Source organism: Amborella trichopoda, chromosome 6 (genome assembly GCF_054954075.1).
Source record: "Amborella trichopoda isolate Santa Cruz 75 chromosome 6, AtrichopodaSantaCruz75HAP2 v2.0, whole genome shotgun sequence".
In the NCBI taxonomy this organism is placed as follows: domain Eukaryota; kingdom Viridiplantae; phylum Streptophyta; class Magnoliopsida; order Amborellales; family Amborellaceae; genus Amborella; species Amborella trichopoda.
This window is the reverse complement of record NC_142341.1, coordinates 40414031-40439840: the sequence shown is the minus strand read 5'-3', so window position 1 is coordinate 40439840 and position 25810 is coordinate 40414031. Positions and strand designations below refer to the sequence as shown.

At 33.1% G+C, this 25810-nt stretch overlaps 1 long non-coding RNA gene across 1 annotated transcript; it reads right to left on the bottom strand.

Annotated features, from left to right (window-relative positions):
- Positions 1-244: 244 nt before the first annotated feature.
- LOC148781754 (uncharacterized) lies at positions 245-21254 on the bottom strand. The gene is made up of 8 exons (XR_016057787.1): positions 20935-21254; positions 20771-20831; positions 20592-20694; positions 20251-20319; positions 9757-9878; positions 3880-3993; positions 624-669; positions 245-518 (listed from the first exon to the last, which is right to left on the bottom strand). It is a non-coding gene; the product is annotated as an uncharacterized LOC148781754 (long non-coding RNA).
- Positions 21255-25810: the final 4556 nt, after the last annotated feature.

The following is a 25810-nucleotide window of genomic DNA, read 5'->3' as shown; positions in this document are numbered from 1 at the left end:
TAACATAAATATACGAGTCACTTCCTATTCCTTACATGAAACACAAAAGCCAAGAACTAAGTCAAGGGAGTTGGGGTGAACGTTTGTTTTGGACAAGAATCGGGGTGGCCGTGAACTTACCACCAAATGTTTCATACAGCCATGATTGCATGCATAAGTTCATGGTGAAAAAATATTCCACACTACCGACTAGAAGGAGCATGGCATTGAGAGGGAGACACATTACAAGATAACAACCCACATATAAAATAAAATTTTTAACAGATTTTATTGAGAAAATGCTTGCTTATATTTACTATTAAGATATTTATCAAAATTGGAAATGCATTCCATTATAAAATGGGCAGAGAACCATAACACGCACTTTAAGAATTACTAACCCAAATGGATTAAACTTTTTACATATTTATCATTTCCAAGGTGGAGTCCATTTAGAGGTTATTAGCACCGTCAATCCATCGTTGGAAGGCCACCAGTGATTCGTGAGGTGTGTAATCTGCAACAGTGTGCCCAGCACCCTGTTGAATTGGCACACCATGATTTACTTCAATATGTACAATAACGAGCAAAATATTTATTGAAACTTTGATAGAAGAAAGAACATTGTTATTCAGATCTCATACCTTGAATGTAGCAAATAGAAGATTATGCTCATATTGAACTGTGTATCTGCAATTCAAAACATTGATCACCACCTTTGGCTCTAGTTTTGCACACTATCCATCAATATCTCAAGGAAATATACTAAAATGCACGCTTGAGCTAATTTTTATATCATTAGCTCACAATCCAAAAGGGAGATTTGTTTGAGAACAAATTTTGTCAAAGTCATCCCAATAAACAAGCTCCTACAAAAATGAAGGAAAAAGTAAAATGGGTTCTTTTAGGAAAGAGAAAATGCAGCAAATATGGGCCATCCATTTTAGGAAAGATAAAAATACAATTAGATCTAGACCATAATTTATTTGACCACAATCTTGCAAATGTTATTGTAATCACCAGACGAACAATTTGATGATTAATGAGATTTAAGTTGAGTTCATGAAAGCTTAGATCTAAAATGGATAGCAAATACTCACCCAATCCTAAAGAAATCATTTTTTTTTTTTTTTATTCTTTGGGTATTTTTCACCAGGGTCGAGAGTATCTATGGCCAAGGAAATCCCCCTAGATTAGTTTTGTCTGGAGTTTATGGCCGTGAACTAATGTAGTAGATAATAGATATGAGTTTAAGGGAGTGTGCAAGTAGTTCCATCCTCTATATATATATATATATATATAACAAGGAAAATATTGAGATTATCCCACTAGTTCTTATGAACATATGAGCCCAACGGCCCAGATTGAATCTGGGCTGATTTGACGGTCACAACCTCATTTCGTGTTTGAATTTTAATTGTTTTTCTACAAATCCAACTAACTTGAAATTTTAGACGTTCATTCTTCTCATCCAGACGTACCAAATAAAAATATTTAAAAATAATTCTCAGTAAATAAATAGACAAAAATACCCCCGAAACATTTCAGGGGAATTTTGATCAATTTATTTCTTGCAAATTATTTTTTTGATATTTTTATTAGATTATCGTATTTTTCAAGAACACACGCCTAAAATTTCAAGTTATTTTGATTTGTAGAAAAAAATTAAAATTAAAATATGAATTGAGATCGTGACAGTCAGATCGGCCCAGATACAATCTAGGCCGTTGTTCTCATATATTCATATGAGCTAGTAGGCTAATCTCAGCATTTTTCATATATGTATATATATATATATATATACGGGAATGGATCCTATCAGCCCACTGGTAGATAGCGAGCCAATCTGGCGATTACTACCTCATTTTTGTATTCAAATTTTTATTTTTTTTACAAATCAAAATCACTTGAAATTTTAGGCGTTCATTCTTCTCATAAAAGCGCACCTAATAAAAATATATAAAAAATAATAATTCACAAAATTTATATTGACCTAAATACCCCCGAAATGTTTTGGGGCTATTATGGTGAATTTGTATTCCGTAAATTATTGTTTTCTATTTTTATTAGGTTCTACTATTTCTTAAAAATAGACACTCAAAATTTTAAGTGATTTCGATTTGTATTAAAAACATGAAAATTCAAATACGAAATGAGGTCGTGACCAATGGATTGGGCCCTTATTCGATCTAAGTTGTTGGTTGACACTATAGCTATTAGCTCGTGGGCTGACATGAACCTTTCCCTATATATATATATATGGTGCAGTGTGTATAGAGCCTTGGCTCTAAACAATCAAATTAGAGCCTACCTTCAAATAGTAGAAAAAAATGTAGTTTCAATATTGGAAATCTTTATGATAGCCTCAATATATATTTTTATATTTATCTATATAATTTAAAGCTTCAAAAACAGTGTAGATCGACAAATCTATGAAAACTTGAAAATCTTGAAAATTGACGGTCCAAAAATTTGTTACAAAATACACTATTTTTAAAATTTGAATCCATTTTTTTCTCATGTCCGTGCTCCTTTTCTAGTGAAAATTTTGAGATAGGCTTAAATTTGATTGTTTAGAGACTCGGCCAAGATTATCCTATGAGCCAGAGGGCTCATAGGATAATCCTATGAGCCAGAGGGCTCATAAGAAAAATGAGCCCAATGGCCCAGATTCAATCTGGGTCGATCTAACTATCATGTATGTCCCGTAGTATTTGAATTTTATTTTATTTTCTACAAATCTAAATCACTTAAAATTTTAGATGTGTCTTACTCTCATCAATCCGCACCTAATAAAAGAAAATAATAATAATCCATATAAAAACAAATTGACCAAAATACTCTAAAAACTTTTCGGGGGTATTTTGGTCAATGTTTTTAATGTAAAATATTTTTTGATATTTTTTGAAGATTCACCTATGTTTTATGAACACACACATAAAATTTCAAGTGATTTGGATTTGTAGAAAACAAATTAAAATTCAAACACCATTGGGCATCCGTGATGATCAGATCGGCCCAGATTAAATGTGAGCCGTTAGGCTCATTTTTACTTGTGAGCCCATTGGATCACAAGATATATGAAATTTTTTTTAAAACGCCTATAGGTGAAGTATAACAATATTTTGCCCTTGTCATGGACATGCTATGTTCGTGACGGCTTTTCCTAAAAACCACTATGGATCTACGGGAGCCATGGTGGTCCCCCATTTTTTGCTTCAAATTTACGTGAAAAAAATCCTGTCACAGATCTGCTTTGTCCGTGACAGACTGCCACTGACATTCTAGGTTTGTGGCAATCTTTAATCCTTGCCGTAAAAAAAAATCGGCCAGCGTTGAGCTTATGGGCGAAAACATTGTTCATTTTCACTTATAGGCGTTGCCCGTGGCAGTCAAACCATCGTGGACATTGCAAGTCAATGGCGGTCAAAAACTCGCGGAACCATTACAGACCACGCGCCGTCCATTGCAGCTCCATTTAATAAATCGCCACGGACACATCATGTCTGTGGCGCTGCGAACACTGTAGCATTTCGCCTATAGTCATTTTTAATACTTTTCCACATATATATATATATATATATATATATATATATATATATACCCCACATTGAGAAAGAGAAAGAGATAAATTGCTCATCATATCTCCTTATATATATATATAAAGAGAAAGAGATAAATTGCTCATCATATCTTTTACATTACTATGGACGATAGTAGGGTGCTCATCAACCCACATGGAAAGAGAAAGAGATAAATTGCTCATATCTTTTACAATACTATGGACGATAGTAGGGTGCTCATCAAATTGTTCAAACGTATTTAGTTTGTGCAATGTGAGGATAACTATGCCAGTTAAATGATAATAAAATAAAATAAATAAAAATAAAAAGAACATACCCTGCTATCTTATGCCCTATAAACCATGGTCGCCAGCTCTCCAACTCTGTATAATTCAACCTTCTTATCCATTCCAAGGCTCCAATGTATGGAGCGCCAATGTCATGGTCCCCACTAGAACAACAAATGTAAAATAGTTTTTTATTACAATTCCAATCAAGTATTTCCGCAACATAAAAAAAAGAGATAACATGACATTAGTGAATTCTAGAACCTTTTGAAAGCATAAAGTTTTTGCTTAAATGTTTATTTAGGGAGTTCTAAAGACTAAAATGATGAGCTCTTAAAAATCTGTGACCCTTGTCTTTGTGCTTTTTTGAACTTAAGGCATATGGACTTTAAGTCATGGTTAAAACCTTATTAAAAAGTCAATGATGAATTTTATTCCCGAAGTTTGTTAAGTTTCACTTACTACTTTTTGAGTCCTGGAAACCCTAGAGTGGTGAACTAGTCAATCTTACAAGAAGATCGACTTTTTAGAAGGATGTGTGGTTCAAAGATTAGAAAGTGGAGAACCATGATAGTTTTATTAAGTTGTTTCTTTCCCTATTTTACAAGTTAGTCTCCACACTTTGTTTAAAATTTTAGAAATATGCTTTACATATTTTGTGGCGGTCTAGTTTTCTAAGATTATAAAAGATCTATTTACCAATTTCGAAAGTAACAACAAGATTAGGGAGTTTAGAAAATTAAAGATAGTGAGTTTTCTGCTGTATGAAAGAAAAATGGATCAAACCTCACTGAATATCATAATAAGTCTATGGCTGATTCAATCAATTTTACTAATACAATTTAACTTTCTATTCAGTACGAGAGGCCCCCTTTAACTCATATATTCCTTACGTCTTTATGTAGAAACATTGATTCTACAACTCAAGCCTTGGTATGCGAGAGTCTCAGGCAAATGCGATTCGAACCTCAGCTAATATACATTATTACAACTAACATCCATCTAACCAAAACCTATATCACTTAGATTTTAGTTAAACCCTAATTTGTCTAATTCAACCCCTTTATGCCTCTTATTATCCAGTTCTACTTATTATAGAGGATCTTGATAGGTCCAAGCCTAGTATCCTATACTTTATAAAGAACCTAAACCCTTTTTAACTCCTAAATCTTAACCTAATTAGAACTTCAAAACTTACATCAAGCCTTTTCTTATTAGCCATCCAAACATGTTGCACCCATGTAAAAGCCAAACCCTGTTGGTCATACTGTAGTGTTGGTAACATAGTAAGTTGTCTGTTGAAGCTTATCTTGAATTCATGCATGTCAACTGAATAGGCCATATGGCTCTCACTTCTTCCAGAACCAAATTGATGAGTGTTTATTGTAACTAATGGATTGAAAGAATACCATGTGAGAAATTCTTAATGTATTGGTCGAAGAAGAGCTCATACAGGTAGATTGACTAACTAACAATGGGAACAGATGAGGGCAGCAACAATGAAGATAGAGAGCACTCCAATAATTCCCCTCTTATAGAAGGTAATATGTCAATCATCCAACCTTCAAGAGTTGATATCATTCTTAAGACAAATACTACTATATAATTCTTAAGACAAATACTACTAACTTTCTTAAGGTGGCAAAAGTAAAGGATGACTAAAGCCTCATAGCACCTTCTAATAATGCATTTGTCATGCTCATGAATATGTGGTCCAAAATCAATTTATTAGTATATTTTTTAGAGTAGGAGTTTGAATTTCCCATTATTAATTTAATAAGTGATCCCATTTAATGACGACATACTTGATGCCAATTTAGTAGAGGAAGAAATTTCCAAGATCATGAAAAGAAGTAAACCTTTGGCCCACAAAGAAGTTGAGGATGTGATTTCCTTAGTGAAGAAAATGTTGAATCACAAGATGAAGATAATGTGGTACAAAAATTAAGTGAATTAGTTTTTATTTGCTTGAACTCTTTTGTGAACATAAATAGATCATTTCTCCTGATATTTTCAAAAGTGGTAATATTTATAAATGAGGCACACTTTAAAGTGGCATGTGCAACAAAGAATATCACTGAAGGAAAATTGCTTTATGCTAGGCGCCATTTAAGATCATTTTAAAACTCAAAAACAAAATTTCTTTAATAAGTAAAGAGTGATGTAAATCACTTTTGGAAGGATAAGTTTTCATAAGAAAGAACGTCAATTGATACGAAGCTTAAATCAATGATCCCTTTAAGATTATAAGCCTTATATGTTACATCCTTTGTAACTCATATGTCGTAAGCTTCACTTTCATGTATTCATGTTGAAAACCTTTAAGAAAAATTATTGACAAATTTTATTTTTGAGTGTGTTAGGTTCTCTGTTTCCATTAGTGAGTGCAAGAAACCCCATGTTAGGGAAATTAAAATTTTAGAAAGTTGATTCTTTACTTGTTTCACTAGTAAAACCTAGTTTCCTATGTTTGTATAAAGAGTTAAGAAAAAGTCTTCCCGTGTTTTGCGAGAGTCTATTTCCTAAAACTATAAAGTAATTGGTTATTTATATTTGAAGAATCTAGAATATTAGGAAGTTTTGGAAAGTAGAGATATGTAGGCATATAAATTCAAATAATTTGAGTAATAAAATTTAGCATTCCAATTGTGATGGGAATATGAAATTTCTCATTTGTTTTTGCAAAAATAGTGAATATACAACTCTAGCCTCATATAAGTGAATGCCCTCCAATAATTAGAGCCCCTCTTCATCTTTTCATGGGAGGTTTCCCAAAGCCATACCATGTACATTGGAGGTTCTCCCTGCAGATTTAATCTTGAGTTCCCTTTTCTCTCCCCTCTTGTGATGCACATTCTGATATATGATTTCCCATGACCAAGTTTGTCCTCAATTCAAACCATAACATAAATTTTGGTTTAATCCAGCCAAATTTTGGTTTAATCCATCCAAGAATCTACTTTACCTCATTCCAACCCTTTCTATACACCCAACCTCGATAGCCCTTAAGCATAAGATTAAACTCTAGATTTGTCCTAATCAAATCATAGAACCTATTCCAGCATCCTCCTATTTTGGTGGACTAGCTAAAATTTAGCATCTTCAACCTCTATTGAATATTTTGACTCAAACCAAAACTCTCCCCAAAGCCTTAGCCTAAATTAGATATTAAAAAAAGCCTATGATAGAGTAGATTGGGACATTTTACAAGAAATTATGTGGCATATGGGGTCTAGAGAAAAAATGAAGGAGCTGGATTAGAGGTTGTCTTATGAGTAGTTATTTTTCAGTGGTCATCAATGGGAGTCCTTAGGTTTTTTTAGAGCGACAAGGAGATCTTATGTGCCTCTTTTTTGTTCACGTTAATAGGAGCTATGAGTGTGATGTTGAGGAAGGTAGAAGACGAAGGTTTCATTAGATATGTTAAGTTTCAAATACTACTCCAAGCATTTCTCACGTTCAATATACCAATGATACATTTGATTTTTTGTGGTGTAGATGTTAATTTGATTTTGTTTTTAAGAAGTTTCTTTAGATACTATGAAGTTGTTTTGGAACTCAAAGAAAATTTTGATAAGAGTAACATGGTTGCAATTGATTTTAATGGGAAAATGGTTGGTACCTTAGCTACTCATTTTGGGTGTAAAGTGGATTAATTTCCCGTAAAGTACTTCGGTTTGCATATTTCGAATTGTAGGACTCTTAGATTGGTGTGGGATCCAGTTATCTATGGGTTTTATGAAAAATTTAATTTGTGGAAGGCTAAATATTTGTTGTTGGTAGGGAGGATTACATTGTTGAAGTCTACCTTGTCTAATATGCCAACCTATTATATGTCACTTATGTGCATGCCGAATGGAGTGGTCCATCAGTTGGAAAGGCTAATGAAAGTATTTCTGTAGGAAAGTAGCCAAAATAAGAGGAGACATTGGAGGAAGATTTATACTCCTAAGAATGATGGTGGTTGAGAATTGGGAAATTAGAAGTTATGAATAAAGCTCTATTGATAAGTGGTGGTGGAGCACTCTAGAGGACGATCATTTATGGAGATAGCACCTGGTGGCTAAGTATGGCTAGGATGTGAAGAAGTGGTAGGGCATGTTTATCTATACTTCATTTTGAGCCATTTTTAGAGCAGAATGTGAGGTTTGCTATTGGAAATGGGGAAATTTTTTTTTTTTTTGGCATCATTGGCGGCTGAGTACAAGTGCATCGAAGTATTAGTACTTGGATCTTTTTCCAGATGGGAGTAAATTAGCATGTAAAAGTTAGAGATATTGCGTCAGGTCAGGGTCTCAAAGTAAATGGAAGACTAGTTGCAGGTGTAATATGTCTCTGATTTTGTCATTAACAAACTGATTCATTTGCTACAAGAGTTGAAGACGGTGCATTTATGTCCTGAAAGAGTAGATGAATTGCTATGGGACATGAACACTAGGAGTGAGTTTGATATCAAATCTCTTTGTTTTATGTTGTTCAATGATAGCTATAAGTGGAGAAAACCAGGAGTTGCAAAGATTTGGAAGTTGCAAGTTCACAAAAAGTACATGCTTTCCTATGGTTATTGTTTCTTGGTAAGCTGTTAACAACGGACAATTTAAGGAAAAGGAGTAAGGCTATTGTCAGTATTTGTATGTTATGTAATACATAATGGTGAAGAAACATGTGAATATCTGTTCTTAAAATGTCAATATTCAATGTGGATATGGGTTTTTCGTGTGATGGGGTTACAACTCATTCTTAAACAAGATGGTGATATTGTGGATCATCTTAATCTCCCAAATATTCCTAAACTAGGAAACACTATCTGGTAACTATCACTTACACCCTCACTACAAACGTAATTATAAATATATCTGTCAACATCTTGCTATTGCATCGAGACATATAAATATTGACTAATTTGGCTCACATTGAACTTGGTAAAATCGAATGGTTCTTTTTGAGTAACACCGTTTGTGGGAAATATAGAAGGAGAAGAATATAAAACTTTTTGATGGGGTGTGCTTGATTATTGATAAATTCAAGATGGAAGGTATTGTAGACAATGATTAGTTGGTCGTTGATTAGGAAGGAATGTTGGGGAGTTTCTTAACAACATATGTTCTACAATATGAAGGAGGTTATGTTGCATAATTACAGTAGGTGGAGAAGTTATGGGGTGTGGAAACCTCCTGCTCAATGATTAACTAAACTCAATTTTGATGATAGTTCTTTAGGAAATCTTGGTCCAACTAGAGTGGGAAGATTGTTGAGGAATCATATGGAAAATATTTGGATGACTTTCTATAGACCGTGTAGAGTTGCACTTGCAAAATAGGGAAAATGCTAGCTTCACTCATGCGCTTGAAAATCATTGAAGAAAACTAGTTGGGTAATGTTATAGAGGTGAAAGGAGATTCTTTTAAAATTGTTTAGTGGTGCAAAGTAGAGCAGCAAGTACCCTAGAATCTGAAATCTTTGTGGTTCAAAGTTTTACACTATCGTGAAAAGTTGAAAGCCTCCTTTCCACATGTTTACCAAGAGTTAAATTGGGAGGCAGATGATCTTGCTAAGCAGTGTACACATCTAGATTAGTAGTCAGGGGGTTTGTGTAGGATTGCTTTATACTTTCATATTTTGTTTGATGCGACTTGCTGCATATTAATAAGATTAAAAATCACTTTTCAACGACAATAAGGGGGAGGAGGACTTGTCTAAGGAAAATTAAGGTGGGCCTCCAAAATTTAAAAAATGGTTAAATTTCAATGCATTAGAATGCACAAATTGTTGAAGAGTACCCACTTATCACCTTTTGTTTTCGAACCCCTCCCATCAATCATATAGGCAAACACTTCCTAGTACAACTCTAATTGATCATTTGCTATAAGAGCCCAAGTGATATATGTACAATTGAGTGAGAAATAATAGGCAGACAACTGAAGAACCTGTAAATAAAGGCCCGGTAACCTCTCCAAGTGAGATTTAAGTGATGTTGGATCAAGCATATCTTTTCTTGTCGATAATTGAGCCTATCAGACCACCTTTTCCACCTTCTAGCTACTTCTACCTGTCAACACCATGCAAAGATGTTAAGTGAACCCACCAAACATCTTGTAAATATTTTATGGGAATGTGTGACGTGAGGCCATTTACTATTTCTACATGAAGGTTGCCATCTTTTCTAGCCATTAGATGTAAAATCCAACAACTTGACATGTATTACAAAGCTAAAAAATAATCGAGACTTTTGAGTTCAATCAGAGACACACCCCGACTGTTGAATTTTACATTTAATAGTTAATAGTGATTCAAGCAACCTTATACCAAAAATAAGTAATCATATTATACACTTTCTTACAAAAAGCATATGGAAATGTTTTATGTGTGTCAACGGACAAACGAGCCTCCTGACCCTCAAACCACCTTTAAGATGGACATCATGTGAAGTGCACTAGCCATAAATAGCATATGTTAAAAAAAAAAAAACCCAAAAAAAACATTTCAAATTTTATTTTATTTTTTATGTTTTAATATTCATGACCATGTTGGCCTAGATCAGGAATCCCTAAAAAATCAAATAAAAAAACATTTATCATTAAGATTGTTGGCCGTGGCCTTTCAAGACATTAAAACCAATAGCCTTACGTTCAATGGGAGTTAGAGAGAGACTGAATCTGGGTGCTTGGCGTACTGGGGCCCAGATTCATATACCTCGAGTATTTGAGGCATTGAGAGTATACGTTTTGAGAGTGTGAACTCTCAGGGAGGTGTGAGGGTCACCTCCTAGTCAGGACTATATTGATTGGAATGCCTCATAGTTGATGTGATAAGCCAGGGCTTAGAGAATCCAATCGAGAATAATAGGAATCGAGTATTTAAAAGAGTATTCGCCCTACATGGAATGGTCAGCATATGGGACATGAGCCCGTATCCTGACATGCGACCCATGGCATGTGCACCTACAGTCCTATTGGGAAACCACTCTTCTATAGTATTATCTAACTTAGAAGAGCTAGTGCGCATGTGCTTTGAGAGGACCCCTGTATTTGAGTAAGAACATGTCCCACAGGGGTGCACCAGTAATCCATTGAACCCCTGACGACGGGAAGCTCTGGCTCAACGATTTTGATGTGACCAATTATGTATCCCGGCTATAGATTGTGAAGCATAGGTTCATTGGGTCGGCTTGAGACACCGGTAGAGCGTCATTCAGGTTAGCCCAATAGAAGACTCTGACTAGTGTTAGAAGTCTAGAGATCTCATTTCCCTTTGGCCCCATATTAATTTAAAATTGATGAGAAAGTATGTTATAATAATGAAAAATTGTGTATTAATATTGAAAAATTATTTAGAGAATTTTTTGGATTTTTGGAGATTTTTTCAGTTCTTTTTTAAACAATAAAATATGGTTCTCAAATTTGTTTGACATAAATACCAAACAAGGACATTCTAGCGGGATGCCACATGGATCCCAAGTGGCCATTGGGATGCCACGTGGCACCCCCTACTTCTCCACTCGTGGATGACATCATGCTGATGTCATATCTATCTGGGGACCTATTTGTCATTAATTCGTTTGTTGGTATTATGTTATAACATGTTATCTTTTTATTTAAAGTATTATATATTATTATGACTTAAGTTTGATTTAAGTCACATGTTTTTTTTGCAAATATGTGCCATTTGTGGGGTGTGTGAAGTCATGAAATTTTGAGAATTAATTTAATTCATATTATTATCCACATATGATTTTGTAGCATGTGAGTATATCTTATGTGGCACCACCTTATGGGCTTGACCCATATGAAAATTTAATGTTGGTAAAATCCTATTGGTGGTGTTATAAGATATTTTATTCATGTGTGGATGTCTCATATTACCTTTATGTCCATGTCCTTGTATTTTATTATCTCTCACAAATTATTCAAAAACCATGGACATAAGTGTAAACATGAATTTGGACTCAATGAGCATTAAAATATGGAACTAAGGGCTTCAAGGTAAAATGACTATAAACCTACGTTTTAAGGAGTGAAATGTGTCACAAGCTCATCCATTGATGTTGGTAATAAGATATGGATGAGTGGCTTGGATAAAAGCCTCTCATGTGCCATTGATCTAAGGCATCAATGATAAAGATCAAATTCATCTTTACGATCTAAGTATAAAAGTAACTTATGAGATCAATTATAACCCTAACTTGAGTATTCATTTCAAAAAGAGAGAAAAGAGAGAGGGCCCTTGAAAAAAATGTGGTCATCCATGAGACTATTTTCTTCCTTGAGCTTTCATTTGAAACCATTCCATGGAGTAGTCCATCATTTATGTGATCAAGCCCATATTATTGCTTCATTAAGGTATTGATTTTTCTTCTCATATTTTTATTTCCTACCTTATGTCCATTATCAAAACTTGTTGTAATTCTTAATTTACAGTAGCTTTTTATATTTTTGGTCATGACAACTTGATATTTGAAGAGTCCCAAAGCAATAGTGTAGTCCATACACATAGTATGTGCATACTAGCTTGCTTACTCCATGATCTTGAATAGTTTCAACATGACTTCTTGATCTTATTTTTTTGAAATTTTTACTGAGAATATATAACTGATGAGAGGTTTATTTCATCATATTTTAGCATAAAAAATAGTCCATTGAGTTCCCTTTTTAATGTTGAAAAGTTTGTGTGATCCCTTATGGACCACATAGTGTAGTTTCACAATAACTTCCTTATTTTGTGTAGTATCTCTCTCAAACTTTGAAGGGATATTTTGATACATGTCTCTCTCATGATTTGATCCCCATTAAGTGGAATAAATGTGATCATTTTCTTCCCATTGGATTGATCTCCATGAGTTATTATTATCACTCGTGCCTTAAACAATGGGACAAAATTAAGTCTTCAAAAGGCCCTTTCGTGGCTCGGGCACAAGGGATTCGAACCATGATTTTCCCATGTATGCTTGCATGTTAATTTGATGTATTTACAGTTATTAAGTGTATACATGATTGGTTAAATTGAGTATGTTGTGTGAATATTGAGATTATTTTTTAATCTTGCGGTATGAGCTTTAGTGCTATGCATTATTATTTATGCGAATTGAAATCTTATTGAATTATTATCATCAAGTGTGTGATGTATATGAGATATTATGATATATGATGAGGATGAAGAATGAAGATGAAATTATCATATAATTTTGATATAGTGAGGAATTGCGGGTGCAAGTCATGCAATATGTTGTAGAGATGTAAAATGTGGATATTTGAATATTGTATTTAGTTTAATTAAATTTTTGAGTAAGCGATTCGTAAGGGACCTATTAGGGTTGAATTTTATTATTCAAATGTGTATAAACCATGTTTATAGGTTAGAATATATGTATTATGGTTTTGTATTGAGATATTCATGCATTTAAACCCTTGAGTTTTTATACAATGGAAATTTATTAAAAGAATGCATTTCTAGCCCATTGGTCTTATACCACTAACAAAGATATATTTTAGACAGGGGACGTATGTGTACATATGAGTTAGCTTACCCAGAGAAAACCTATCCAAAAATTATTCTCAAAATATTTGAACTTAAATGGAATAGTGGATTACAAAAAAAATCTAATCTCATGCACAATTGACATGAAATCTCATCAGAAGAAAATCAATGATAATTAGTTTTTATTTCTAAGGGATGATTCTCATGTTGGCGGAAGCTCTAAGCCCAATGAACTATTTTTGACAAATAAAGTACAAAAAAATAGAATCAGCAAGAAGGAAGAAAAATAAATCAGGAAAAAAATAATGGAAAAAGAGAACTCTTGGATTTACATGATTTGTCATAGATGTAACTACATCCAAGGGCACGGAAATTTGAAATCCACTATACCTATGAATGTTACACCATAGATTTTGGGACATAGAGTTTTCTTTCTAACACTCAACAAAACGTAGTTAATCCAACCCTTTTAGACATGCTCTCTCGACTGGCACCACTGCCAATCTGTCATCTCTATGCCATAACTAAACCACTCTCCAGGAGGAGAACCTCGAGAACAACTGAATTTTTTCTAATTAAAAGGGAAAACGATCCAAAATCTCTATGAGAACTGCTTCTCTACAAAAGTCAGTCTCTCAATCAATAGGAGGCATCATCACAAAATTTCCCTAGATCATAAACTATTTTCTCTCTAAGGGAAGGCCTTGCTTCTCATGCACAGGAGGTCCCTACCTCTCTCTTTAGAGGAAGCTACATTTCCCATATAGTGACCCAAATATTCTCTCTCTCTCTCTCGCTCTCTCTCTCTCGCTCTCTCTCTCTCTCTCTCTCTCTCTCTATATATATATATATATATATATATATATATATATATATCTATAAAATTGGGATAAAATAGAGTTCCTTTAAGGCCTAGATCTAATAACCCCATCAAATAGAGGGTTTATATTCATTGAGTTAAAAAATCACTTTTTAAAGTGATTTTTAGAATTTTTGTTTTTTGAAGATTATTCGCCTCAATAAAAATAGTGTATGTTTAAATATTAGGGGTCTTACAAATGGTTAAACCCAAGTTTTTGATGGTGCCTTTCATTGTATTACTATCAAATTGCTACATGAAATCATCACCCACACAAATGTCATCACCATCATCATCTAATCGTTATTCTAATTATTTGGGATCAGCTACACAAATCTTGTCCTGCCATTCGACTCTATCAAGGGCTATACCCTCAGATATATCATAAGTTTCCATATTTCTTCTCACTACTTTTGTCCATATCCTTTTGGGCCTTTTGAACATTTTCCTTATCCTTTTAGAGCCTTCTACTTGAACCAAATTGTCCCACATAACTGGTGCTATTCTAAGTTGACATTGTCCCTGGTCAGATCCCGTATGTCTACTTTTCTCATTTTATTGCCTATTGGAGCCACTACTAAGCTCCCTCGAATATATTCATTCTGAATTCCATAGTGATATATTAAAAGACACTATTAAAATGTAAGTTAACAATATTTCTTTGATCTTAGTTTTTAAAATAACACTTTTTTCACTTTGATGAATAACCCCGATAATTGAGAAAACATCTTAAAAAGCACGTTTTTTTTACTCAACACATATGGTTCCATTCGATGCATCGAGCTATGGATTGCATCAGGTGAGGATGACCTTGGTTTCGTCTCCAAGGGGAGGACGTGAAATCCATATAATGGGACTGCAACCCCTTGCCCATTGGTTAGACTTTGGTGACCCACTAATGATCCCCTGTATGGACTGTGAGCCATGGGCAACACTGGGACAATTTGAGAAAGCATGTATGGCTCGTAGTTTGCGGTTGGATATGGAATGCCCCAGTGGATATTTATTCCTAGACTATATGAATCATTTTCCCATCAAAGTATTTAATTTTTTTTATTTTAATTATATTTGATTTTTAGAATTGTTATTTCAAATTTTCCAAATATCTGGATATTTTGGATTTATAAAAACAGATATATTGATTTTATAATGATTTAAAAATTCAAATAATGACTTTGTATATTTCTAAAATATAAAAATACCTTAAATTGCATGGGAGGCGTAATAGGTCTTTTGGGCTCACCATTGCATATTGGGTGGGGCCCATTATGTGACCAAATAGCTGGCACGCTCCACCTAGAGGAACCTTTTGTTCTTGTGGTCAAGCTTTAAAGCTTGAGAAATGAGTTTATGTTGTTTTAGAAAGTTTAAGCTTTGAGGAAAATTTGAATGACATTAGAAAGCTTATGCATAAAATAAGAAATGATAATATTATGATATATTAAATCCATATTTGAATTAATTGATGAGAAAATGCTTTAGAAAGTGGGGGATAATGGTCTAGCACCCTCTATAAGATGTTGATGGCCCATTTATGGAATGGAGAGCTCATATCTCTCACCCCACAAGTCACACAAGATCAATGGTGTATATTCAATTTCACATGAGTGGCATGCCAAGGAAAACCCTAATAAACCCTAATCTTGTTCAAAGTACTATAAAAAAAGATTGATCACTACCTAAAACTCTACACCTTCTCTTATATATATGGTTTCCATCTCTCTCTCTCTCTTAACCTACCAAAGGGGGCACGCCCCACTTAGGATATCTCTCTCTCCTACAGAAACTCTTTCTCTCTTGAAAGTCCTAAAGGGGGGCACGCCCCACTCTCTCTCATCTTATGGTTGTCTCTTATAGTGTCTCTCATGATATCTCATCTCTCTTTGGGGTTTAGACTAGCTTGTGGAGGGGATTCACTTAGTATTTGAGTTTTTGGACAAAGGGGTTCATGTTCCATTGGTGTGGTTTGTCCAAACTTGCGTTCCCGGTTGTGATTGAAGGTTGAAAATTAGATCCCACGCCATTGGAAGGTGATGACTTGATGTTGGGTGTAAGAAACCCGGTTGAGATAATTTTCGACACCTTGTTTTGTTTCTTCCATATTTTTTTATTATATATTTTATTCCCAAGGATAAGTTGTGTCTTTTCTTTGTTACTGAAAATTGTGGTTTTGAATGGCTTCAAGTTCTTGAGATCCTATTTTATTCTTTTCTTTTGTTTTATTTGAAGTTGTAATATTGTAAAAAGGACTTCTTGTGAATGATCTAGACTGTGAAGAAAAGGAAATAATGGCAAAAGATATAAAGAAAATTATTGTATACTCCGGCTAGATCATAGGTGTCATTTCATGTAGGAACTCAAAATCACTTTTTTTGTTCATTTTTAACATTGTTAATCAATTGAACAAGAAAATGGTTACTTCTGAGGCTTAGATCTAAGCATCTTACGAAATAAATGGATCTTAGGCGGGTTAAGAAAAATACGTTTGAGCATGAGTTTTTTATTTTTATTTATTTATTTTGTGATTATTAATCAAAATGAAAAAGCTATATGTTTAAAAAGTGGGGTCAAACAAATGGCCCTAGCATAGTTTTTGAAGATTTTGATGGGTGTATTTATAAAAAAAATAATTATTTTTATTTATTTCTTTTTGAAATTTTCACAAAAGTACAATTGTATTTTAGAAGTCAATGTCCAATAATTTTATTAGTCAATAGTCTTGTCCTTTAGTGAAACTTCAACTTTGCCTTTCTAAAGATCACCAAAATACCTCTTGCCTCGCAGTGATAATTCCATGTTCAAAATTTATTGATGAGCAAACTACTATAAAAAAATAATTTTTTTTTAAAAAAAACCACATAATAAGTAAATTTACCATTCATAGCCCATTCTAATATTACTATTTGTATTTGAAGAGTTGCGAATGGTAGATTATCTTATATATATGTATGTGTGTGTGTAAGTAGAGAAGGCATGACTGATTGAAGAACAAAGGATAAATGAAAAGCAAAATTTGCTAAATGGTTGTATATCTACTTGAGTATGCATAAAATTGCCATATGATAGCTAATAATGGAAATTGATATTTGTTGAATAGTTTCAACCAGTATCTAGAAAAATAGATCAGGAGGGTAAGTCAGTCCCCTGCTTGATTGATGTAATGACTGATCCATGCTGGTGCATACCGAATCATTAGTGTTGGAATTGGTAGCAAAATAATTTAATTAATAATTTTAATTTTAAAAACTTTGAAATAAATATAATATAGAATGAAATGGGTGGGAACAAGGTGATTCGGCCGATCCAAAATGTGAAGCTCCCTCATAGACTCATTCAGTTCTCTCATAAAACCAGGTAAATCTATCAAATCAAAATGAGTCCCTATTTCAAATAGGAATCAGGTCAATTACTACTAATTCCTTATCCTAATCGCCAATTCCTAATCCGGATAGGTGAATTCTAGAAAACCTTAGGAAGAAAGTAACAACTTGTGTCGATCGTAATTTATACTTGATTTCTTGTCCAAAATTACCTATACTAACAAGGGCACATTTGGATAACCATAGTTGCTTGTTCCTGGCAGATGACTCCTTGGAATATGGGTGTATGCTACTTGGATAGCATCAATAAATTGTTATCCTAAAAACTCGTTGTTCTGTAGGAACATTTCCTTTGGATCCATTAATACTTTGGAAAGATAGTGAGAGAGCTGCAGGCAGATTCACCGGTTGTTGGCCGAGGCCAGTTCAATGTTGGTAAAAAAAGTTTACACTCGCTTCCTTCTTGTTTTTTTTTTTTTTTTTTAAGGTTTTTTTTTCACCTTTTTTCTTGTTTTTGTATTTTTTATTTTTGTTAGAGTCATGTCAATCTTTTGATGAAAATGGGTAAGATTTGGGGCTTAAAAAACCATTGGTTAGAGGGGATTGTATACAATGAGACCATTTACTTCTAATACAAGGTGGTTACAATTACTTACAACCATTTGATGAGAAATTTGATAGTTTTGATGTGCCGCAAAGTTCAAGAAAATTTCTTTTAAAGTTTGAGGTTGGTCAATAAAATAGTTACAGTCACCCAGTTTCACATTCAATGGTCAAGATTAATATGACCACCTTGTACCAAAGCTAAATGGTCTCATTCTATACTTTGCCTTTTTAGCGAGAGTAAAAACCTTTTACAATTTTTCTCATGCTCTCTACCTAAAAACCCCCTAACCCTAGCCTTAGTTTTGGGCAACTTTCTTGGTGGATTCTGGCCATCATGCCAATTTGAAGCCTGAAGTCTATTACACCCGATTTCAGTTTTTTTTAGGGTTTTTGCCATATACATTTTTTTTCTTTTTCGAATCAATGAAATTAATTTTTTTTTTGGTTTCTTGTTAATGGTTTTATCTTTATTATGTTTATTATTGTATGTTTTTACCTTTTAGGATGATCTATCAGCATTTTTTAAAACAAGTTTACTATTGTATGTTTTTACCTTCTAGGAAGACCAATCAGCATTTTTTAAAACGAAAAATAAAAAAGAACCATATTTACTCCCAAAATACCTTTTACGTATAAAAATCATGTTTCTCAGTTTCCATTGCATATGTTACTACAATCTTCTTTGGTAGTTATAAATTAATTCCACTCATGCCTTCCTTCTTTATTTTTAGTTACAGAAAAATGACAATTCCGACATCAGAAAATTTTAAATTGATCATCTCAGCCCTGGCCATTATGGTAGAAATTAGGATTTCAAGCCCTAAAAATAGTATATATTGTGACAAATTATCTAGAAGGATTCATTTTGCCCTAAAAATAAGTGCTCATGGATCCATAAGATCTGTGTCATTTTTGAGTTTCAAATTTCATAGTCAATATTAGAAATTGATTTTATAGCCATCATAGATATTTTTGGTGCCCAAAGTGATTTTTAGATGAAGATTTGTGGTGAGGCTATACTTTATCTACATAATGCCTAGGCCTTCCAAAAATTGCCTCCAATATAAAATTTAGAACGGACCTAGAAACTTAGATTGATTAAGACTTCACCTTGTATTAAGATAAAAAAAAACATAATGTTTATTGTAAAAAAAAAAAGGGCAAGCTTTCTATGCTTCCCCTACAATATAAAACTTATTTACATCCCCTTGCATTTTTAATGGAGGGCTAAGATTGTCCCAATCACGATGTCATGTTTCAACACTATTTTATTTTTACTCTTTTTATATAAATTACTTTCACACCAAATTTTGGGTGTCTAATCCTCTATTAAACACGTACTTGTAAAAACACTATTAAAACAATGTTCCCAATAAAATAAAATGACCAAAATACCCCTAAAAGATTGAAGGGGTATTTTTGTCATTATATTTTATTAAAAAATTATTTTTAATATTTTTTATAAGTGCGCCCTAATGAGAAGATGATCCGTACCAAATTTTATATTCATACAATTTGTATAAAAAATTAAAAATAAAATACTCTAAGGCATCAGAACTAAGATCAAACAGAGTGGCTTACTTGATCAAAATTGGACGAGTGGATATATCTTCTATGCTATAGGACAAGTATAGAAACCTTTCCCAAAAAAAAAACAAGATAAAAAAAAATAATGCAGTTTGAAAGTTTTCACATTTTAAAGCTCAAACACGCTTAATTGTTAAGACTCTAAACTATCAAGTAATTTGTTATTCATTTCCCTATGTTAATATTTCTAATGATATTTGAGGATTAAGTACGGTGGCATTTGAATAGCTTCAGCATAGGAATGCCGGTGTACTTTAACCACTACAAGCACGTGGAAAGAATGATATGTGAGATTAAAATCTTATGCTTAAATCAATCCCTGTGTTTTCAACATGTTGGAAGATGTCAATACTGACTTAGTAGCTAATGGAGGTATTTTTTCGTAATTTTGTTTTTCTGTAATTCGTTAATGGAGGTATTGCGTATAGTCCTTTGATTTTAGAGGAGTTTCTAATTAAGGTCGTTGAGATACCGCCTTGGTATCTTTTCGACATTGTTGTCCTTCTGTTTTATACTTACATTAATAGAACAAAAAAAAAAAAAAAAAAAAGGCTACAAGTAAAGAGAGAAAATACCGGCCGCGCATGCAAATCCCTCCTTGAAGATTCTGAGCTAAATAACACCAAGGGCCGGTTATCATAGTCCTATTAATGCAACATTAAGTTTATACATTCTAAGTTTTGTATAGAATAATTCTAAAAGGATATATAGATATTAACTTGAAAAACACAGGAAGATATTGTTTGGGAAAACCTCAAAAAAATTTTAAATGTACCTTGTAGGAAATACAAAGAATTAATTATTAGGCTGATAAGTTCAACTATCAATAATCAAGAATAAAACTTCTATAACGCTGGCTTGGTTTAATTTAGAAAATAATTACACTAACCAAAAAGAATTATTAATATAAGTGTACCTTTGACAATTTCTAGTGACAGAGTTGGGACATAAGCTCCAGTATATGAACATCCAGTAATGTAAAGTGGATTAGATAAGAACTCAGGGTGCTCATGAAGCCACTGCATCATAAAATTGTAAGTGAACATCACAAACAAATTTTAATTAGGTCCTTTAGCAGAGTATAGGGTGGCTGACCTTTAAAACAAAGTCATATATATCTGCTATAGTTTTGGAATCATGAGTTTGGTAATCCTCACTGTTATTAGAATATGAGAATTCAGTAGCAACAAGAGCATCCATAACAACAAGGCTAGACACCTACAATGCAGAGGAATTTGAAAGAGGAAATTCACTCTTACATTCATATTGTATCCATTCACAAGCTAAAAGTCATCTGCTCAATAAGTCATACTGAAGAGAGTGCATTGGAAGCTCATCATCCTCACATTCCATGTATTGGCAAATATGAAGAGTAGATATAAAACATCAACAAGCAGTCACATTTGAAAGATAGAAGGTATGGAAATTTTGCTATGATCCAACCTGGAAAAGCATAGGTGAAGAAGCCACTTGATGAATATTACCTTGGTCCAACGGAAAGGATTTAGTTCTAATTTCACACCATTGATGATATAATCCGAATCCTCCTCAATTTTGAAAGGCCCTGAACTACAATAAAGAAACACTTTACCATAGTTTAAAGATATAAGTTCACTCTACGACCAAGATTCCAACAAGATTCTAACATCTTGTTGCTGAAGATGGACACTAAGAAGGAAGTTGTGAATACAATGACAAAGTTGCTAACACTACTAAATTTGAGCTATTTTTTGACTTGATTAATGTCTTTCGAAGATGAGTGCCCTTTTTTCCTTTTGGGGGTGGGGGATTGGGGCTTGTGAGGAAGGTGGTAGAAGAGAATCTATTTTGTGCACTTAATGGAAGTCAATTAAATGTGGACAGTTGTTTGGTCAACTTGCATTTCAAGAAGCCCTATGAGGGATGTTAGGTTTCTATCTAATCGTTATTAGATTTCCAATTTTATAGAGAAGTGAATCTTACGTTTCTTAAAATTCTTGCTTATTTTTATGGGGATATAAGCCCTTGGTTATATGAACGATTATCTTCACATAATTATCTAACTAAAGGGTAGGCCATGCGGAATTCTATCTATCTCTTGTAATGAAAGATAGAGCGGAGTCCATGTGATTCTGTCTATAGGGTTTGTGTCTTTTTATGAATAGTTGTTTTAGGAAGCCTGTGCAAGGTGTAGAGAGAATATGCGGAGACCTAGTACGAGTTTGAGCTTGGGTTCCTTGGTTCTCTTAGAGCTTCCAAGCAAAATAGGCATGTCTTGATTCTCTTACCATTTATTAACCTTTGGATGCATAGTGCTAGCTGTGCTACCATGCCAAGAGTCTGATTGCCAAACATCAATTAGTCTTGGATAAAGACCTTTCCTAGTATTGCATATCTTCTTCCTCCTCAAATATAATTTTGTGAATGGTAAATATTTGTAGATTGGGTTCTTATCAAGAATATTCTTTGAGTTCCCATATACTTTATTTATTTTCCCAGCAAGATCTACAGAAATTTTAACTTTATCTACTATTCCACATGTCTCTTCCATTCCAATTTTAAATTGATCTTTACTCATCCTCCTTATTCTTAGGGGAGGAGCAATGTCCCTATTACCTTATCTTTCAACAATTAAAATCTAGGGATACGATCCAAGAATTCATGCTTGGAGTTGAGTGGTTAATTTTTTAATGTTTGCATATATTCAAATCCTATCATTGAACTACCATGTGAAAAGCGAAAGAAAGCAAAAAGGAATATGTGCTAACTTATGCATCTATATACTACATTATTAAGCCAAAAGCAAGGGATGGACACATGTCGTAAAAATAAAAATATGATCTATCTCTAGAGAGACAGTTAGAGTACATAAACTTCTAAAAATAATGAGAGGAATGGGAAAGGGGGTCTTGTTTTAGAGAAAGAAAGACGCTAAGGACTCAACCATCAAATTCTAAGAGTCACTAACTCTTAGTGATTGCTTATGGGGTTATACCCTATTATTCACATCTATTGTGACTCTTCACCAAGAAATTATGATTTAAACATATGTAGAAAGGGGCTGGGGTCATGGTGGTAGCACCCCACATCCTAATCACCATGTTGTGGTTTCCATTTCTACCACTAACACCACCCCACTAATACCTTCAAAAAGCTTACTTCTAATCTAGTTGAGAAATCGGGTAGGGACCTGTCTTTCCCACTGAAATACCCAAAAAAAAAAAACTCTTTAATAATTACATATTTGGGTACAACATTTTATAGGTGGTGTCTCTCTACATCGACCCTGACTCTTCATCAATTACTTATAAGTGAAAATTTTGAAAAGGCATAAAGCGAGGGTGCACATTTTTAATGGTTCTCTTTCATACTCTATTTATAACTATTATAATTATTATAATTAATTATTTTAATTATAATAATTATTAATATTGGAAATTATTTTAAAATTAAAAATCATGATTGATATAAATATTATTAATGATAATAATAATATAATTGTATTATTGTAATGATAATATGACAATTACACAAATAAGTGGAATTCTAATTATGATGCTTGCGTTATATAATATAATCTTTTGATTAGATGATGATGGTGATGATGATAATAGAAATAAGAAAATAATAATAAAATTATTATTAAAATTATAATAAACTTAAATTATATTATTGTTATTATTATTATGTGAAAAATTTTAGTCGTTGATATAATAAAATAACGAACGTAGTAATTTATAATAATAACAATTATCTAAATGTATATATACAATATTATTGTTATTATTGTTATTATTGCGTGAATAATTTTAGTTATTAATATAATTATAAAATAATGAACATATTGAATCATAATAATAACAAATATTGAAATTTAATTGGACTATTATATGAATACCGAATATAGTTATAATTTAATGAACTATGATATCAAAAGTTTCTTTATTTTACTTAATTTTTTATATAAAATTTTGTTTGTAATCTTTAAATAACATAAACAATTTACTCATTTCGCTAAGCATATTTGCAATATTTAATTACATACCCTAACATATTCTCATTCATATTATTTCTCATACTCTTGCTACCACTATCAGTTATAGAACCTTTTAATGAGACCGGCACATGCACCTACTAGTCAAAACACACTCAAGGATGTAGATATAAACTATTGCACATGCTATAGACAGGATTTGTGTGTTGAGATGGGATAGTTTAGTCATGGTACTTCATGTCATTGTATATGAGATGTCATTTTGACCTTCAACAACATTCATGAATCATGAATCATGAATATAGGACTACAATAATTAGTTGAAAGGGGCCATGAAAAGTTTGCAAATTCTTCTTATAATGAAACTGCACAATGATGAAGAGTGGACTTCTTAGGAGTAAATTACAAGTAGTAAATGTAATCTAGAAATACCAACCATGAACGTATATAATGGCATTCATAACAACCAGGACCACCAGTAGCCCAGAATACAATTGGATCTTCTGAAGGACTGCGTTCTGATGTAGCAAAATAGTAGTACATGTACCTTCCATTCCCTTCATTACCTAAAGTGATGTACCTGTAGTCTTAGAAACATTAGCATGTACTATACTTCGCAAACTTCTCTCCATAAGTACAAGAAGTAATACTATAAATATAAAAAATTGAAAACTATATGTCCTAGAAAGAAATACTTTTAGGTTATGCCAACTTTTTCATGTTTTTGACTTCTTCATTGACAAACATATATGGCTTATTTTCTATATTTATTGAATATTCTCAAAGAGGTGTAAAACTAATTTTTATTCCTGAGATTTAAAAAAAATGGAAATCTATTTTTTATCCCTTATGTGTTTTCGAATTGAGAGGCACATTAGGTATCATTTTGATAAGCTCTAATTGTAGGGTACGCTCGTCTTCGAATTTTTATCGTGCCTTGTAGGCAAAAGCTTTCCTTTCCCTATCTATTGTTATTCGTTTCTTTTGTTTTCTTTTTTGTTTGAGGTGTTAATGGTGGGACTAGAGCCTGAGGACGATATGTTGAGGCACCTATGTCCCTAACCGCCAATGCCCCAACCCCAATCCCAAGAAATGAGAATTATGGTTTCATAGAGGTGGCGAGAATAACAAGTCCATGGTTGCTTACTTCCTGTTCTATTTTCTTTCAAATATTTGGGCTAACTTTTCTAATATTTATTGTTTAGGGATGGTTCAAAAAAACAATATTAAATTCAAAAGTAAGCCTATATTTTATTTACTATTTTATCCAACTTTGTCTTAAAACTTCAGAGTGATTCTTTAGAGTCAAAAGGTTTCCAGACAAAGATATAGCATATGAAATGTAAGTTGAGTAATATTAAAAGTAGAAACAAGGAATTGGTTAAGTTTGATGGCCAAAAAGTACCTAAAATAGATTATTGTCGATATTTAGAGTCAATAATCCATTAGAATTAGGAGATTGAGGAAGATGTTGCGCACAGAATTTGAGCTCGATGGATGAATTGGAGATGTTCTTTTGAATTCTTCTGTGATCATTGAATGCTAAAAACGATGAAGGGGAAGTTTTACCTGATACCTATAAGACCTTCCATGCTTTATGGGATGGAATATTGGGCGGTCAAGAAACAATATATCTATAGACTGAGTGTAGTTGTAATAATGATGTTGAAATGCATGAGTGGCAAGACAAGGATAAGTACATCTGAAGGAACTTAGGGTTAGCCCCAATAAACGGTAAGATGAGGGCAATTAGATTTGTCTTGCCACATGTAGTGTCAACTTAGAACAACATCAGTTAGGGGGGGTGATTTGGTTCAAGTGGAAGGCTCTAAAAGGGCAAAGGGAAGACCCTAAAAGACATGGATATAAATAGTATGAAATGACATAGTGATTTACAGTTTAACTGGAGGGATGGCCATTGATAAGCATAATATTGAAACATGATTCATGTAGCCAACCCCAAATAGTTAGAAAAAGACTATAGTGATGATGTTCATGATTTTTGTTAACTTGCAATATGCACTGGGTGGTTCCCAAAAGACTAAATATCAAGTCTAAATTAAACTCGCATAATCTTTATATTTTGAAACCTTTTATAAATGAATACAAACCCAATCGAGTTTTTTGACGTGCTCAGTGTCATGAGGAAACTCAATACACTT